Raw genomic sequence first — 20,499 nt, 5'->3', positions numbered from 1 at the left:
ATTCGTGTCCACTGTCTCCAGATGATTCATAAGGACTTTGCGAGCTATGCTCACTTCTGCTGCGCTGTCTAGAATTGTCTGAGCCCATTCTCCGTTTTTCAGTTGTGTCCTCAGTATTCTCGGCATTGTTAACTACCTTGATACTGGCTACCTTCTTTTTTGGAAATTGTAATTTCTTTTTTAGCTGAGCAGGTTCCTTGTCTTTGGACTTGGCGTGCTCTTCTCTTTGTTCTGATCGTCCTCTTCTTTCCGATTTCTGCGAGGAAGTCTGAAAAGATTGAGAGGGACGTGTATCAATGTCTTGATATCTATCAGGCTTTTTTATATTATCCCTATTTCTAAGGTTATATCTTTTCCCAGAGGGGTCACTCTGGGGTGACCTGTGTCTTTGGGTCGGAGATTTTTCTCTTCGCCTTGGAGACCTGCCTCTGGACTGGAATTTCTTTTCTTTAGGATTGGATTGTTTGTTTCCATCCCAGCTCTTTTTCTGTGATGTTGAATTATTATTAAAAAATATTTTTTCAGGACTTTCAATCAGTTGTGGTTTTACTGGTATTCCACCTAGACTATCTCTACCTAGTTCCTCATAGGATTTTTCTATGATTCTGGCAATTTCAGCTGGTTGGTCTGCTATATCTGTCTCCTTTAACCTCTGGCGGATCGCCACGTTTGCTGCTTCTCCCTTTATGTTGGCTAATAATATAGCTGAGACCTGCTTGAAGTCTTTTAGTAATTTCATACCAAGAGTTAAAGCGGGTTCTGGACCATATTCGTCTTGAATTTGTTTTAGCACATCTGGTATTACCGAAATGGATGGAACACCGTGCGTTTTTGTGTAAATGGAAGCAAAGACTGTACCCCAAGTGTCACAGTCCTCAATGTGTGGTGCGATTCCCATTGGAAGACAGATAGTCAGAATCCTGTGTTTTTCTAACGGGGTGGTGTCAGGAAACACCGCCTCTATTTGGGTTATTTTTTGTGCCAACCAGAATGGTATTTGTTCCCGTTTAGCTGGTACTTTACCTAGGCAGGACTGTATGTTCTGTGGTGTAATTTTATTTGTGTTCCCCTGGTGAGGGGTCAGCTGTGGAATTTTAATTGCTGGCTGAATTGTAGAAGTCCGCATCACATACTGGACTAATTGTCTATGTATTTTTATTAATTGTTTTAGCTGTGTTAAAAGGTTTGCTGCAGACATCCCGTCGATGTCTGGATGTGGTGTGTATCCGGCTAGGACCGGCCACGTTGCTCCTGGTCTACCTAAGGGACCGAGCCTGGTGATGTGATTATTATGTTTTAGGGCGCCATCAAATAAGAGCAGGTGCTCTTGAAATTTGAGTGGTACTTCCACCTCCTCGAAAGGAGTGTACGTTTCAGGAGGTTCCTCTATTTTGTAATAGTGGAAGTACTTTGTTACAGCATTTGCTGCTGGAAAATTTATCCATGAATAGTATACCTCTGTCTGCCGATATTCGTGTGCCTCAATTACGAATATGACTGTACCACCTCTAGGTGTCAGTCCATTTTCTATGAGTTTTAAGGTTATAGATTTCCTTTTGATGACCGGGATGAGTATTATGTCCTGGTCTGCATCTTGTATAGCAGCATCAGCGGCTGCGAGTTCAGTTGCTAATCTAGCTGTCTCTCTTTCTTCATCACTGTCTACCATTTTACTGACAGGATGGTTACTTTGTTTGTTTGCAGATCAGGTTTCTTATGGAAACAAAGATTAGATGCACAATATTCTGGAACAGTGTATCCTTCAACGTTGACTATACCAAGAACCATACATAGGAGTTCCCTCCTGCGAGGTCTGGCGGATATTACCTTTCACCCACTCCAGACGTCTTTGGAGTATTATGGGAAAAGGGGTCTGAGTGAGAAAGCACGACTGAGTTACTTTAAATGTCCTACGTTAGTTTTATCGCCCTTTCCAAACGCGTTGGGCGCCATGTAGTGTAGTTCCTATTATCCCAATAGGCTCTGCGCATTGGAATAATACCTTCAATAGTATAGGCCTAGACCAGACGTTAACTAGGTCTACTACTGTCGATATTAGACTTAAAGTTTTGGGTTTGCCAGCTAGCTCAGAGTTCACTAGAAACTTTCTCGAATGTTCAGGAAGGAATTAACTTCCCTGATTAGACAAGAAGGGATTTAGTTTCTGACAACCATAGAACATGACAACTTTGCTCTCCCCTAATCAAGAGTGTATCTCGAGAGTCGTGTGAACAAAAGGCAATTTATTTTACTCAGTCAGTATGTGCATTCTTAGTCTCATCAGATTGTAGAGAAAAGGAAGAGACGGGCGTGTTCAATAAAAGATGTTATTTATTGATCAGTCTCTTTTCTCGTACAAGAGAAATGGATCGATATTATTGCAATACTTATCGTTAAGTAAAGTGCATACATTAAAAGCAGAAGTATAAAATAATACTGTAAAAACATTGATATGGTTTCTAAGCCATATGAAGGTTTAAAATAAATAAAATATATTACATACACATATACATTTGACTAAACGTACTCAACTGGTGTTTCTAGATACGCCTACCCCGTGTACCTGACCTAAGCCTAATACGTGGGCGGGAATAGAAAGTTACAGTTTAAGTTAAGTTTGTTTTTGCCAAGTGACTGACTAAAGAATTCTCTGCGAGGGGTTATTCAGTTCTGTACCTGGAAGTTAGGATGAATGAGGGATGGTATCTCTCTTCTCTGCTCTCGATATTCCAGGCTGCCTGCGAGGGCTACCCGGAAACGCCGGTGCTGGATTTCTCGGCAGGAGAAAGCAGTGCGTCTCGTTCTCAGCGCGTCAGGAAGGCGGGGCTGCGCCAGCGGGGTCTGCTCTGCTCTGGGCTTCGGCAAGTATGGCTGCTCCGTCTCGTCACCACCGCGTGTGTTTGCATAGGGCAATATCGGTAATATTTATACCTTTAAGGTGCCTAGATTGACGTAAGGATGGACATAGATACGTCAATAAGGATGTCATACGACCAGGTCGTTAGCACATTCTTTTGCTGAAGTTCTTGGTGAAATCAAAACAATGGCCGCAGGGTTTTTCCCAGGTTGTCATAGGTTTGATTTGTTATGAGAACTCCGTATGCCTTATCAGGGGCTGGAGGAATATCGCTTGTCTAATTAGATCGCAAGCGTTATGACCTAATCAGATAACACGTTCCTGTGCCGTAGTGTGGCTTCGTCAGATAACGGTATCTGCATCATGGGGGTTTGCTGCCTCATGGGCTGACTGCTAGTTAACTTGTTGGTTTGTTAACCAGAATAGGGTCAGGAATAGGGGGATCGATTCAGAACCTATAGGAATACATCACACCTCAAGTAAAGAAGAGAATTATGGTATTAATAAAATTACCTCATGGTAGACAGTATTGAATTAATTTGTGTATCCTGTAGGTAAATTTAAAGCAACGGGGACATGATTACAAGTCTTGCTTCTCCATCATGGGATCTTTGTTGAAATTTGTGACCATCAAATATCTCTGCCTTCCTGAAGAATCCCCGAAAAACTTGTGACTTCACAAGAAAAATCTTTGGATAGAAACTTTCAAAAAGTCACTAACCCTGTGCCTATGATGCTTACAGGCTTTTCCTTAACTTGGGCTATGTTTTAAAATACAAACAATTCCTACATAAATTAACCCCTTCACTGCGACGGCTATTCCGCCGCAGTGCTAAGGGGGCGGGGCGGCCGCGCGGTGGGCGCATGCTGGTGACGGAACCGCTCCGTCACCAGCCGCAGTTGCACTGTGCTCATGACGGAGCGGTTCCGTCACGGCCCCGCCCGCTCAATGGAACGCTCAGCGCAGGCGTGGAATCCGCGCCCCGCAGGCGTGCCGAGTGGGCCGTGACGGAACCGCTCCGTCATCAGCACAGCGCGACCGCAGCTGATGACGGAGTGGTTCCGTCACAAGCAGGGGAGGGGTTAAAGCACAAACTCAAGAATGCGTTTTTCAAATTCCCTAGGTTTAAAAACACCGAAAAGGGACAGAGCTTGCATCAAGATGGAGATAGTTGTCTGATATGGGGATATGGGCTCTAACTCGACAGCGTGGGGTGACTTGAGTGCTCCCTCGACAAACCCTGGCCCCATGAGACAACAGGGTGCATGGGTTGACGTCCCGCTGGAACAGAAGTGAAGAGCAAATATCCAACCTTATCAGGAGATCTGGCACTGACAAGATGGCAACCAACTGAGACTAGAGGTAGACAAGCCCCATCTGCCTGTTGTTGGGGCCCCACATCGCTCCTGTAGCAGGCACTTGCCCCAGCAAGCCACCCCCTTTGGGGGGCATGACAATACAGGGAATAGCTGGACCTCCCAGTGAACTGTGGATTTTTGTGAGGCCCATAGGGAGCTGCGAGGCCTCCATCACATATTATCTTATTAGCAACTCCCTCATAGCAGACATGAGGAAACCCAGCTTTCCCAACAGCCTTGAGCAAAGGGTGGGCTGCCAAACACTCTTCCCCAGAGGCAGAAGTATGAGTGTGAGACCATCATGACCTGCAACAGCTGATGGGGGATCTCATCTGGCACCGTAGAAGACACAGAGTGGATCTTACAAAGCTACAGCTCCCACTGGAGTCGGCCGGCCTCAGAGCTCCCAATTTCTAATGATACTTTTTAGCAGCTCAACTTTAATGGCTAGCTTGCTGATTGGCTGGCCATGGCCTGGAAGACACTAGTACTATACAAAGAGTAAAGAGTAAAGCTGAGAACAGGTATTAAATTTAATTGAAGTACCACAATTCAGGCTATTAATTCACAAAGAAAATCATAAGTTCAAGTGCACTAACCATATGTATACACATGACCATAAGTATGTATTATTTCCACAAATAACTTTTTTTTTTCATTTACTTGAAGGCAATGTATATTTTTTGTATCATAAATATTTATATAAAAAAGTATCAACAATGCATAGTTTGCGGTATTTTATACATTTGTTAATTTCTCAGTGGTTATTGATCCACATATACAATACACCTATTGGTCTGTGAAAAACAAATTAATCTGTCTAGAGTACTTATAGACATGCATAAACATGACAAGTACAATTACCATCACAAAACATAAACATTTAAATAAAGAGACAATAATTAGATTCGCAAACAGGATATTTGTCTTATGCAGTTACATTTCAACTGCTTTTCCATCACTCTAGCTTGCACTGATGGTATGCTTGATGATTACAACTTAATACAATACGCAAAATGTTTAAATAACCAAACAGTACAATGTAGTATTCTTAATGAGCTTAGTCCTGAACACAAATGTGGGCTACCTTCAAGCAACCCATCTGCTGCAATCTGACTAAACTCATCTATGATCCAAAACATTCCTTCATCAGTACTTCTCTTACTGAAAAAGAAAACTGCAGGAGTTGGTATTGTGGTACAAAGCTGCTGCGTCTTTAAGGTTCAAGGCTGTCTGAAAGCTAAAAAGGCACATGCATAGCAGTGAAAAGAACCCATTATGGAAAACCCCCTTAGAGTTGCCTCAATATAGTCCCCTAATTCAGGGCAGCAGCAATTTTTCCTTAAGACACTGCACACACACTTAACATGGTGGCGGCTGGCGTCTTCGGGAGGGGGGCGTGTGCGCACACATAATATATAAAAAACTTTTTTTTAAATTTGTTTTCTTATCATTTCTTAATTACAGCATACAGTGTACACACAACAAGCTCAGTTCCCAAGACTGTCAATGATAGAGACATGTAAAAGAAACCTACAGCAACTATGACATTTCCCCGCACTGCTCCCGTTAATTGTCCAGGACATTGTCAGATCGTAGCTTGGCATAAATAAAGCGTATTAATCATGCAGCAGATCAGAACATTGCCACTTCCATACCTGTATTGCCCCGAAGCCCATCTGCAAGCTTTGTAGAGATGTTCAATACTCAGGGGGAAGGTGTGCGATTTTGTGGGCAAAAGTCCGGACCACGGGCTAAGCCACTTCCAATCGCCTGTCTGTGGGGGGGCGGAGCGTCAGTGGTGTCGTCAGCCGCCCCCGGGTGTGTGAGTAGGTATGTTTGCAATGGGTCCCAAATGTCCTTCGGCCTAGAGGTGACGGCTAGTAGTTTTGCATATATTAACGTCTGTTCCTGCCACGGTAGGAGGTATTTAAACCAATCTTTAAATGTAGGGGCACGTCTCTGCCCCACCGGCACGCCACCCGTCTCTTGGCTAGTAGGAGCCTGTTGCATCCTGCTTTCATTTCTTCTCTGTCCTTCTTCAGTGTTTGTCTTTACTTGCTCAGCAGGCACCTATGATGTCACATAGTGTTCCAATTGTATATGCTTGAAAGCAGGGACAGTTACATCTGAGGCTGAGCTGGAGTCCATCTGCTCCTGGTGGGATTTCTATTATTGGATCTACTTTATTCTATTTTATCTACATGACCTGAATATTATCTTCAATAAACCTAATCTGTTTCATATACTGGACTTAAAGACTTCAATTTGTTACAATTTTGGCGACGAGGTACAGAGCCTATGCGTGAAGAAAAGACTGGATTACTGCAACTAAGAATTTGGAACTACTGCAACTGGAGAATTTTTTCAAGCAAAAGAGGAAAAGGTATTTAATGAGAGCACCCTGGTTAACCCCACCAGTGTCCTTTGTGATCTGGACAGCCTGTTTCCCCAGGGTGTTGGAGTTCTAACTGCATGATTTGGACATTATTGACCTGAGAACTAGACACTGAACTTTGATGTCTGTCATATTTTAAAAGTCTGCCATCAAGTGTGAGGAAGTGGATGCGCAGTATTTGTATATTATTAGATATTAATAATAATAATAATAATAATAATAATAATAATAATAATAAAAGCCTTTTATATAGCGCCTGGTTACACTAGAGAAACAGTGTGTCCCCGCGCTTTATGAACAAGGACTGGGCTGATATTGGGAAGATGGGTGAGAATATTCGGAGGGAGCAGAGGAAGAAGCTCATACTTTCGGGAACAGGTAAGTTTTTAATTTTTGGCGATTTTTTTTTTCTGAAGGTTCCATTCTGAGTTCAGTGGGAAGTGCGTTCCATTGTTTGCTGGCCAAGTATTTAAAAGATCTACCGCCCATGCGTGCCCGGTAAATTCTGGGCACTTGGAAGAGCATACATCCTTGGGATCTTAAGAATCGTTTGGGTTGATGCTTGGTCAGTAGTTTTTGGAGGTATCTTGGTCCTTTTCCTTGGCGATACGATGAGTCATACACATTGTTTTAAATGTAATGCGCTCACGTATAGGGAGCCAGTGAAGGGTGGCTAAGGCACATTTCCCTGATGACCTTCTAGATAGGTTAAGTGCCAGTTGGGCAGCTGTGTTTTGAACGCATTGCAGACGCTGAAGACCTTTTTTACTCAAGCCCATATACAGTGAGTTGCTGTAATCAAGATGGGGTGTTACTAGAGCATGGATCAGGGTTTTTCTATTTGTTGCAAGTGAGAAAGCAACCTTGCCAGAGAGAAGGCTGAGGATTTGAGCACTTTTACACACGTAGTTGTTGGGAAAACGATGTGCAGCCTGACAAGAAGAAAACTTGTCAAGAAAAATGATGCTGTAATTAAGGAAGTGCCTGATACATCGCTGCGTGTTTAATTGTTAATGAAAGGCAGAGCAAGGCAAACTGTGAGTGCAGCGTTTCAAATGCTATCAGAGACTCTCACAAGTTTATGAACACGGACTAATGACATTGTTAGCATAGCAAAGCACTGTTAAGAAGAGGTGCCTGCCTTACTATAAGTATAAGAGATCGTTTATTGATCTATATTTCAACTGTGATGACAGCGTGAGGAGCAAGTGGCAATATTTACACTGAAGCTGGAAAGGAAACTTCGTCTGCAAGTAACGTGTGACTGTGTGAGGATCAAGCGCCATCTAGTGGAACTGTTTGGGTGCTTAGTTTCCTGCCTTCCTACAAGTATAGGGAGATTTTGATCATCTTTGTTTTCAAAGTCACTTGCGATGTCTGGCAGTGTGATTACAGCGTTTTAATAACTATTTAAACAATATTTCAATCCTCATCGGATGTCACAAAAATTGAAGTATTTTTACAGTTAAGCCAAGTTACCGTTACCTTCAGAACTGGGCTCGAGCGGAGCGATCTCGAGCTAAATCTTATGTCAATGACTGTGTTTGATTCCCCGATGAAAACAATGCTTGCATCGCGTCATTCACGTTGCTTCTACATGTCCAACTTCCCGTAAAAAGGACGCAATTACGACGTCTGCGGCCATTTTAGATAATATCACCATGACAAGACCTCTGCAAGGCATCGGATCAACATTTCGGACCGGAGCTTCTTCTATATTATGTCACATATACAAAATTATGGTATTTATGTTCATTTTATTCAAAGACAGAGACCTCGGGTGAGAGATCGCTCACCGGAGTTTGTTTACTCATTTTATTGCTTAAGGGAATATTAACATTTTATTGTATTTAGTTTTATGAAAAAGGTGGTAGAGTCTCATATATGTGTTTTTGGGAAGGAGTGCATATTATTTATGTTGTGACTTATGATTGGTATATGTGTGTACTGGAACTGATAATACTACAAGTATCTTTAATGGTTGAGGTGCTCTGTTTTTAATTCAAATTTCTGGTGAGTTAGTTTCTTTAATGGAGGGAGCCATTCATATGCTCAACTATGGTTGAGGTGCTCAGTTTTGATTTCAAGTTGTGTGTTTGCAGTTACATCCTTTAGTTGTTCTGGGGACTTCTTGAATGTGTACGTTGTGAGGAGTTCTAGGTGCTTCTCGGTTTTGTATGTTTACGGTTTGCATCTAATGATGAACCTTGTTTTATAAATTTCAATGTTTTGAAGGGTTTAGTGCTTGTCTGGACCATTTATGTGCTCTAATGTTTTTAGAGGTGTTCAGTTTGTTGGATGTTTAAAGAACCACATGTTTGATTTGTAGAACCACAGGTGTTCGCTATGTTTGATTTGTAGAACCACAGGTGTTCGCTATGTTTCATTTGTAGAACCACAGGGGTTCGCTATCTTTTATGCTTAGAGAGCCGCAGGTTGCTCATTTGTAGAACCACTCGTGTTCGCTATCTTTTATTTATTTATTGAACCACGTGAGTGCTCTAATATTTTAGAGGTGTTCAAATTGTTTGATGTTTTAAGGAGAGGAAGGTTGTTCATTGATATGAATCAGTTAAATGATCTAACGTGTAGAGAAGTTCTTATTTATGTATCAAATCCATCTTTTTCCATTCTCGTGGATTTGTGTTACAGATGTATTTAATTTGATCTGAAGTTAATTTATCAAATCCATCCTTTTCATTCTTGTGGATTTGTGTTACAGATGTATTTAATTTGATCTGAAGTTCATTTATCAAATCCATCGTTTTCCATTCTTGTGGATTTGTCTTACAGATGTATTTCATTTATCAAATCCATTCTTGTGGATTTTGTACCTTGTGGGTGACTGTATTTTCTTTCGTACTTTCACCATTTGATGTTTTATCTCTTTCTTTTACTTTACCAGTATTTTTACTGTGTATATGCTGTATGTTCTATTATCAATTTTTCTTCTCTCTTTTGTTTTCTTATCTTGTTTTATTTTGTCAAGGGGGGAGATGTGTTGCATCCTGCTTTCATTTCTTCTCTGTCCTTCTTTAGTGTTTGTCATTACTTGCTCAGCAGGCATCTATGATGTCACATAGTGTTCCAATTGTATATGCTTGAAAGCAGGGACAGTTACATCTGAGGCTGAGCTGGAGTCCATCTGCTCCTGGTGGGATTTCTATTATTGGATCTACTTTATTCTATTTTATCTACATGACCTGAATCTTATCTTCAATAAACCTAATCTGTTTCATATACTGGATTTAAAGACTTCAATTTGTTACAGAGCCCCAATGCGATGAGTCTACAGCAGGTCGGGGGTATATCTGCTGTGTAACCTAAAAGGACAACCAGTGGAGATTGTACGACCGTTGTGACAGCTATTCGCTTCAGTGTCCCCAATTCCTCTCCCCAGAACATTCGTGTCACCCTGCACTCCTAAGCTAGGTGTAGGAATCCGCCTGTTCCTGCCCACACCGCTCACAAGCATCGCTGTCCCGCAGTTTAAATTTAAAAAGTTTTGCTGGGGGGTGGTAGAGCCGCTGGAGGTACTTATAGTGAATATTTCGTAGCCGGCTATTTGCTGATATCTTGCTTGTTTGCTCACAGCAGTAGTTCCATTTTTTGTCATCTAGAGGTTCTACGAGCTCCTGTTCCCACTGCCTCTTGGCTATATAGAAAAAGACGTACACAACGTCCTGCAGTGTGGACATCTTCTTCCTTCCACAGCAGTCCGACAACCAGGAAACTCCCTTGCCCAATCCTGGCGCTGCTCACATGCTGCATGTCAGCAGCGCACTGATTGGAGGGACCGGCCTCAGTCAGCGCTCCACAGCGCTCTGGAGGCTTGCACTTACTCTCAACCCAGGTGTCTTAAGACAGCTGGGTTGAGAGGTTTTAAAGTGCGCATATGTGGCTGGCCATTGCATGCCAGCCAAAAAGACATGCACACTTTAAACAAGTGCAAAAGGCAGCCCACCCTCCTCCCTGCTGCTATCACTCATCAGCGACCCTGCCCCTGTCCTGACGCTGTGTTCGGGACAGGGGATGAAAAATAAAATGGTAATGAATTACCATTTTATTTTTCATCTCTGGGGTTTTGCGGATAATGTAAGTGGGGCGACGTTCCTCCGCTCCAACGGAGGAGCCACATTTGCAGTCACAGAGTGGTGGAGTGCCCCATTGTAGTGGGAAGTGGCAAAAATATGGTCATGAATGGTAGAGTTGGCTGGTCACACAATAGGTTTGGGGGTCGACAGTACTCCTGTGACACTGAAAGCACATTTTGAGGAACTGGGTCTAGTTGATGAATGGAACTACAGACACCCACAGAGTATGGATTATTCCCACTGCTCTGGGCTCATTAAAGCTATGCAAGAATTAATCATATCTTCTTGCACTAGAGACTACTCTATATTATCTAGTTAATGAACCAAAAGGCAGTTTGCTATCAGTCCATAGTTCCATATCTTGTGTAAAGAAGGAGACTTCTGGTGCTCTCAGGAGGAGCTGCTAAAAGATCCAGTAGTCATAAATAGTGACACTAAAACTATCAAAGACTATATTGTGTAAAACTTCTAAGGGGAGGTTAGTGTAAGTACTCTGGGATTTATTGAAAGCTGTTTTTAGAAGCTCCTTCATTGCAGAAGCTGCTCCCCTGATTCTGTTAAGGACTGAGACCAAAAAGGCTGAGCAGACACAAGGGAACTCAGTTTTAAGAAAATTGTAGAAAGCTAATAAACATGAGAAAGCAGATTAAGGTATTTGGAATGATAGGGCAAAGTATCAGCTGACAAAACTGGATAATCGATTGTATCCACTGGGAAACAAATCTAGCAAATTACTGGCTAACTTACTTGGAGCAAGGTAGGCAAAAAGTCATATGGTAGAAGTCAGGAATAAAAATGGCATGCTGTGTACATCCGAAGCCAAGAAAATTGTCTTCTTCCATGACTTCCATGTCTGCTACCATCTCCTCTCTGCCCTCCGTCCTCACCTCCCTCACCTCCCTCTCTTTCCCACATTCCCTCACGGCAGCTCCTCCTCCAGTTCCCATTGCGGACCAAACAACCGCAAAAAGTACTAACGGCTACCCTAATCACTCCAAACTGAAAAACGACGGCATCTGGTCTGACTTCAAACCTTTGACTAAAAAGGAAGGCTTCAATTAATCAGGAATCTAAAGCCAACAGGCCATACCAATGACCTCCTCCCATCCACGACGGTGAAAAACCTCAATCACATCATTGCCCTGTTTTGGACTCTAATCATCAACACATCACTCACCACAGGATGTGTTCTGATCTCTCTCCAACGAGGACAAATCGCACCCATTCCCAAAAATCCCAGGGCTGACCCTAACGATCTCAACAATCTTAGACCTATCTCAAATCTCCCGTTCCTAGCCAAGACGTTGGAGAAATGTGTCCTCCAGCAACTTAATCATCATATATGAAAATTCACCTTTCTGGGCACCTTCCAATCTGGGTTCAGAAAAGGCTGTAGTAGTGAAACAGCCAAGCACATTTAAAAGAAAGACCCCCTCACAACCATGGTTCTCAGAAGCTTTGAAGGAACAAAAACAGTCGTGTAGAAGACAAGAAAAAAAGTGGAGAACCAACTACGACGCCCAGCAAAAAAAGAATATAAAGCAGTCCTAGCTAGCTACAAAAAATTAATAACAACAGAGAAAAGCAAATACTTCGTTCAAAAAATTAATGAGTCTAAAAACTCTAGTAAAACCCTCTTCTCTACTGTTAAAAAACTTTAAAAAATTGAAAACAGTACTTTAGAAGAAATGTCGTCAGATTTTTGTAATACATTAGGTGAATTCTTTGTAAATAAAGTATTTTCAGTTTATGATTCTTTCAAAAGCCATAACATAAATATGATAGATCAGGCAGATCAGGCTACCTCACAATCAACAAATTTAGTGGAACATTCAATCCAACCCATACTGTTCCAATTTATTCCTCCAACAATGGATCAAATTCAGAAGGAATTACTCACTATTAACTCAGGTAGCCCAATGGACTCTTGTCCACCCAAAATAATGCAAATCTGCTCAGAACAACAGAGCCTGGTATTAGAAAAATTATTTGGTCAAATACTTGGAACTAATACCTTTCCAGACGACTGGAAAAAGATATCAATTAGACCACTACTAAAAAAATCAAATCTGGACTGCGAAGAACCAAGTAACTACAGACCAATAGCCAGGATCCCTTTCGCCGCAAAGATCTTAGAGAAACTCCTAAACAAACAGCTATCCCGTTATCTGATGGACGGTAACTGGCTAGACCACTCTCAGTTTGGTTTTCGCGAAGGACACGGAACGGAAACTGCGTTAATTACAGCTGTGGAAGAACTTAGGAAAGTGCTGGATAATGGAGCGAAGGCCGCCTTGATATTACTCGACCTATCGGCGGCCTTCGATCCGGTCAGTCATGAGATTCTCCTAACTCGTTTAAAAACAGCAAAAATACATGATTCGATATGTACCCTCATCGCCTCCTACTTAGTAAACAGAACTTTTTCAGTAGAAGTGGGAGGAGCGAAATCTAAATCTTTTAACTTACCATGCGTGGTCCCGCAGGGGTCCTCGCTGAGTCCCACCCTTTTTAACTTATACATGGCCCCCCCTTGCAGAAATCATAAGAAAATGTGGTTTCACCCCAATATCCTATGCTGACGACACCCAAATTGTGGTGTCCAGGATACAGCAGAAAAATTCCAACTATGTATGACACAGGTTAGTCAATGGATGGAAAGGAATTGCCTAAAGCTTAACGGAGATAAAAGCGAAGTGATGATACTAGGGGGTGACACAAACATCTGGTCCCCCGCCTGGTGGCCTAAGGACTTGGGTAGATGCCCAGGATCATCAGAAAAAGTGAAGAATCTGGGCATCACTCTTGACATCAATCTATCTTTTGAAGCCCAAGCCAGTAAGCTGCCATCAACACTCTGGTATATTCTAAAAATGATAAAAAGTTACTGCCTTATCTACCACAGGATTCGCATAAGACAGTAGTGACAGCATTAGCATTGGCGAGACTGGATTACGGGAATGGTTTATATGCCGGAGCTAGGACACAAATCATAGCTAAATTACAACGTCTGCAAAATGCAGCAGCCAGACTGGTTTTAGGCATACCTAAGTTTGAGCCAATCAGTCACAAACTAAAAACTCTACATTGGCTGCCAATTGCAAAAAGAGTGAAATTTAAATCACTCTGTTTGGCCCACAAGGCACTTCAGGGAACAGGATCACAATTTCTGAGGTCTCATTTAAAACAATATGAACCAACGAGACCTCTGAGATCCGGTCAACTGAAGCTAATTACTGTCCCCAGATTTAGACGAGCTAGCTGGGGCGGTAGAAGCTTCCTTGTACATGCAGCACGAACCTGGAATCAGCTGCCTCTTGCCATAAAAATTTGCCCATCTTTGGAATCCTTTAGAAAGGAAGTAAAAACATGGCTGTTTTCTGTATAACTTTAGACACCGTCCTGAGATAGGAGGATCTATCATAGCGCCAAGACGCCCACGGGCATTCGCGCGCTTTACAAGTTGACAAATCAAATCAAATCAATATATGTGATGACATTCACAGTTCCCTAGATGAGGAGGATGCTTGCCTACTTATCCTTCTTGACCTATCGGCGGCGTTCGATACTGTTAATCACCCAGACCTACTTTAATATGTGAAACTTCGCTTCAGCATCAATAGCACAGTCTTAAAATGGTTCACATCGTACCTACAACACCGTTCGCCACCAATCAAAATCCACTCATGTCTATCTAATCCCACCTGGGTCAATCTCGGAGTGCCTCACGGATCAATTCTATCCCCCTCCTTTTTCAATCTATTCATGGAATCCCTTATGGTCATCTTCAAGCAGGCAGGGACCAAATATCACCTATAAGCTGATGGCAGGAACTTTACTACAAAATTAAATCATCCAGTGATATTCGACATCTTAACACCACATTGATCAAGTTACAATCCTGGTTTCACTCTAATCACCTGAATCTAAACCCCATTAAAAAAAGAAGTAATTCTATTCTCCCCAAAAAGCAACCACCTACCAATCCACGAATGGCTAAACGGCCTAAATGCCTTAAATTGCTCTCTCACTCTATCCAATTCCACAAAGTCCCTTGGCTTCTTCCTAGACAACAACATGTCAATGAAAGAACACATAAAGAATTTAGCAAAAGGAGCGCTGTACTCACTAAAAATATTAAGAAAATCAAACCTTACATTCCTGCCAATGATTTCAAGATTGTGGTGCAATCTTTGGTCCTAACTAGACTATGGAAATGCCAGACTCACAGGGATGCAAAAAACTCACCTCAGCTCCTTAGATCAGTTCTTAACTTGGCAGCCCCGCTCATTTTACACATCAAACGTTTTGAACACATCACTCCTGCCCTCAAGACCCTCAACTGGCTTCCCATCGAAGGAAGATGTACTTACAAGACTGCCTGCATCATCCACAAAGCTCTGCACTCACACACTCCTAACTACCTAGAGAACAAACTGATGAAAGCGGGGTCTACCAGATCTTTGAGAAGCTCTAACGCATTCTTACTCATACCTCCCAATCTAAACAAATCAGCAACCAAGTCTCGCTCTTTTCCCGGAAATGCTCCAAGCTTATGGAACTCTCTACCTTGTGACCTGCGATGAAACCCCTCCTTCCTTAGCTTCAAAAGGAACCTGAAACAACTCATCCTCAACAAATGCTTTAACTCCTAGGCTATTAACCTTGGTTAACAATCGCATGTACAGGTCTTGTCTCTTTGATCTTAGTCGGCGGCTTATCTGTTTATTCTGTTCTTTTGATCATCTAACATCTGCTTCTCTTGTTTTTGGTATTGCTTTTTTCATTGATGATTACTATTTTGCTATTTTGAATTCTCCCCTCTTTTTGTGTTTGCGTGTCTGATTTACTGTATGCCTGTTCACGATTTTGTAAAGCGCTCTGATACCTTCGGGTTTAGCTAGCGCTATATAAAACTTATAAATAAATACATAAAATGACTTCCACTCATCCCCATGAGGGCTTCAGCCCCACATAAGACAGATTTGACCTGCGAAATCCATCTGAAGAAAATTATGGCGTTGGCTGATAATTACTGGGTCCTGTAAACTCACCCTTACTTATGACTTCAATGCCTCTGCAATCACGTACTTCTGTAGGGCAGATCAATAAATAAACTACAGACAAGTGTAACTTACTTCGAAGTACCAAGTTAACGTCCATAAATAGTTTATTCTTCCATTATGATACAAAACGTTGTATACAGGTCCCTAGCACACACAGAATTCTTTGCAATATAATATTTATGCAATAAACACAAATTCTTTATCCACAAGCTCTTTTAATGTGCGGTGTCTTGTAAAATTTTCTGGCCAACATGTGTTTCGTCATATGTGATTTACCAACGACTTCCTCGGGGCTGAGAAAAGATACAGAGAAGACATAATATAGTCCCTATTTAGTTCAAGGGATTTCACATTTTGTTTACAATGCAGACACTTCTGTTCATATTTACATCCCATCAGCCAAGTGTCTGTACAAACCACCCCCACATAAAAGTGGTAAAAATATATCTATATAAAAAATGTTTGGGGTGAGGGACAGAAAAGAAAGAACCACATTGTCTTTTGTAGATCCAATGCGTGTGAAACAAGTTATTATTGTCTAAGTATTGCTTTCAAATGGGACACAAGGAAATATAGTGCGTGGATAGTGAGCATGCCGGATGGGGTAAGTGCTGGATTTCATGGTGAGTTAACACACTAATTGTGCAGAGATCCAAATATACGATGAACTGAGCATAAAAGCTCAGGCCTACCTGGTGAGCAAAATTAGACAGGTGATTCGCCTATAGAAAGCATAAATAATCAGGTATGGTCAATCGTTTATTGACCTATAATATAAGCGCCTAACATCTATTGTTCTAGTACATACCTTCTGGCTGGTTGTACTTCCGTCCCAGCCTAAACTTGGCTTGGGTCAGTATAATATTTCCATATCAGTATAGGGTCACAAATTGCTGTAAAGAGAAAGTAAATTCCTCTGGTCAGCTGATAAGTGACCTCAAATTTGATTCACAATATCCCCTAATAGGTGATGCTTAACAGTATACATGTTGTTAGTGAGTTTATAAGATGTGGTTAGTAATGTGGACCCCCTCCCAATTTTAACTGTATCCAAAGATTTGCATAATTTCAGACAATATCTGATACAGAACGTGCAGTGAGAGGGGGATTTAGCTATATAGGGTGCCTCATCATTGCCAACCTATAAATAACACCTCCCATCACCGTGATTCAGTATCTCTCCAATCTTACCCCATGAACAATTGCGTATTGTACAAGTCTTGCGACAGAATTCTGTAGTAATAATCCCTGCTGATATCTGCGCGATAATCTTATTCAGAGCGGGTGCTGGAAGAACGAATCATTGGAATTCGAGTTATTATCCATGTGTCACCCGTAATGACATCACATTTAGTGTTAATCATGAGAGAGTGCGAATAGAATCTATCTTACCTAGTCATGTAACATCATCCACGTATATAGCGGCTATCTTATTTGGTATGCAAAAAATATTCTTCTGTAGTTATGGCACAAAAATATTAGCGTCCATGAGCGGGTGCTGGAAAGAATGCACAAAAAGGAACCTCAATATAACCTTCTTAATGGTGTACCGGTCTGAGAAAACTAACGCGATTCAAACACAAATTGACTCTTACCTCGTATGTGGCCTCCCACTCCTATCAGTCTGACCGTTTCTCGTGTCTTTGTATGGCATGCCGGAACCCGGAACTATCTAGCAAAAGCGGTCCGGTTAGACTAGACCGTCTCGACCAGCAGAGTGATGACGTTTTAGCGCGCCATCTTACAATCACCGATTCTGTAAGATTCAGTATTTACCGATTTGGTAAATACCGATTCGGTATTTCCCATTGATTCCTATGGGCCTTGAAGCCTAGAGGAATCAATGGGAAATACCGAATCGGTATTTACCGAATCGGTAAATACCGAATCCTGGCAGGGGGAACGGGGTGTCACTTTGACACCCTGTAGCACCCCAATTGCAGGCTTGTGTGCCATGTGGCACACATACATGCCCTAAGGGCATGTCTGTGTGTCACATGGCATAGGTGTACATGCACAGATGTGCATGTACACTGGAATTCGGTATTTTACCACCCAATAGGATTGGGTTGTAAATTAAGAATTCCTAAGGGCCTGTGGCACTGCAAACTGTGCCACCTTCATATGGATTTACAGAATCGGTATATTTACCGATTCGGAAAAATACCGAGGCGGTAAATTTACCGAATCGGTAAATATACCGATTCTGTAAATTCCGAGCCACCTACATGTCGAAAGCCAAATACCGGTCGGTAATGGCCGAAATCGGCCGTTACCGACCGGTATTGGGCGACCTACATCTGGCCCTAAGTTCTGTGACTTGTGCCCCGATAAAGAAAAGGTATTACATTTGCATAAGGTAATTATCCAAACCCGGCGAGAGTCAAGTGAGGGGTGATAGTTCAGTATGTCCTTTTGAATTCAATCCCAATCTATCTTGAAGAAAGTAAAGCATGTAAAGGCAGTGAGAAAATAGTAACCATACTGGTACATGACAATATTACATATTTACAATAGCTGCATTCATTATTAAGTTGTATATGGTGTTCAATCAGCACTCACTTGACTCTCGCCGGGTTTGGATAATTACATTATACAAATTTAATACCTTTTCTTTATCGGGGCACAAGTCACAGAACTTATTCTTTTATAGATTCAGATGGATCGCCTATTTGCAGTATGACTTGGGATAATACACTTCCAAGATGGCGCTTATCTTAATCAATGATCACTAGACTTTATGTCTGACTTATATATTTGATTGCACTATGATTTATATTTTGTGGGAAATAAACATTGATAACACCGATTCTGATACTCCTAAGATGGCGCACGAAAACGTCATCATTCGGCTGGCCAACACTCTCTGTCTTAAGCAATGACTACTACATTCTATGTTGTGAACGATCACTCAAATATAATTTTCACAATATCTGTATAATGCGGAGGTACAACTGTACTCGCATATCGAGAAAACCTTTACATAAAATTGCACAATGATAGTTGAGGTGAATAAATATTGAAATTCACCGATTGACATACTTCTAAGATGGCGCGTGAAAACGTCATCACTACTATGTTTTAAGCGAGCACTCGAATATATTTCAACAGGATTTATATAATTCGGAGGGACAACAGTGCTCGCATATTGGGAAGGCTTATATTTTAAATTGCACTATGATATTTGCGATGTATTTATATTGATATACATCGATTGACATACCTCTAAGATGGCGCGCTAAAACGTCATCACTCTACTGGTCGAGACGGTCTACTCTAACCGAACCGCTTTTGCTAGATAGTTCCGGGTTCCGGCATGCCATACAGAGACACGAGAAACGGTCAGACTGATAGGAGTGGGAGCCACATACGAGGTAAGAGTCAATTTGACTCGTGTTTGAATCGCGTTAGCTTTCTCAGACCGGTACACCATTAAGAAGGTTATATTGAGGTTCATTTTTGTGCATTCTTTCCAGCACCCACTCATGGACGCTATTATTTTTGTGCCATAACTACAGAAGAATATTTTGCCATACCCAATAAGATAGACGCTATATACGTGGATGATGTTACATGACTAGGTAAGATAGATTCTATTCGCACTCTCTCATGATTAACACTAAATGTGATGTAATTACGGGTGACACATGGATAATAACTCGAATTCCAATGATTCGTTCTTCCAGCACCCGCTCTGAATAAGATTATGGCGCAGATATCAGCAGGGATTATTACTACAGAATTCTATCGCAAGACTTGTACAATACGCAATTGTACATGGGGTAAGATTGGAGAGATACTGAATCACGGTGATGGGAGGTGTTATTTATAGGTTGGGAATGATGAGGCACCCTATATAGCTAAATCCCCCTCTCACTGTACGTTCTGTATCAGATATTGTCTGAAATTATGCAAATCTTTGGATACAGTTAAAATTGGGAGGGGGTCCACATTAATAACCACATCATATAAACTCACTAACAACATGTATACTGTTAAGCATCACCTATTAGGGGATATTGTGAATTAAATTTGAGGTCACATATCAGCTGACCAGAGGAATTTACTTTCTCTTTACAGCAATTCGTGACGCTATACTGATATGGAAATATTATACTGACCCAAGCCAAGTTTAGGCTGGGACGGAATTACAACCAGCCAGAAGGTATGTACTAGAACAATAGATTCTAGGCGCTTATATTATAGGTCAATAAACGATTAACCTTACCTGATCATTTATGCTTTCTATAGGCGAATCACCTGTCCAATTTTGCTCACCAGGTAGGCCTGAGCTTTTATGCTCAGTTCATCGTATATTTGGATCTCTGCACAATTAGTGTGTTAACTCACCATGAAATCCAGCACTTACCCCATCCGGCATGCTCACTAGCCACGCACTATATTTCCTTGTGTCCTGTTTGAAAGCCATACTTAGACAATAATAACTTGTTTCACACGCATTGGATCTACATAAGACAATGTGGTTCTTTCTTTTCTGTCCCTCACCCAAAAATTTTTAAATAGATATATTTTTACCACTTTTATGTGGGGGTGGTTTGTACAGACACTTGGCTGACGGGATGTAAATATGAACAGAAGTGTCTGCATTGTAAACAAAATGTGAAATCCCTTGAACTAAATGGGGACTATATTATGTCTTCTCTGTATCTTTTCTCAGCCCTGAGGAAGTCGTTGGTAAATCACATACAACGAAACACGTGTTGG

At 41.6% G+C, this 20,499-nt stretch overlaps 1 protein-coding gene across 5 annotated transcripts in view; it reads left to right on the top strand.

Moving 5' to 3' along the window:
* LOC144818914 (malate synthase-like) overlaps positions 1 to 20,499 on the top strand; it is a 388,110-nt gene that overhangs the window by 340,114 nt on the left and 27,497 nt on the right. The window lies entirely within an intron of this gene.

This window comes from Lissotriton helveticus, chromosome 2_1 (assembly GCF_964261635.1).
Source record: "Lissotriton helveticus chromosome 2_1, aLisHel1.1, whole genome shotgun sequence".
Lineage (NCBI taxonomy): Eukaryota > Metazoa > Chordata > Amphibia > Caudata > Salamandridae > Lissotriton > Lissotriton helveticus.
This window is presented reverse-complemented; position numbering and strand designations above follow the sequence as displayed.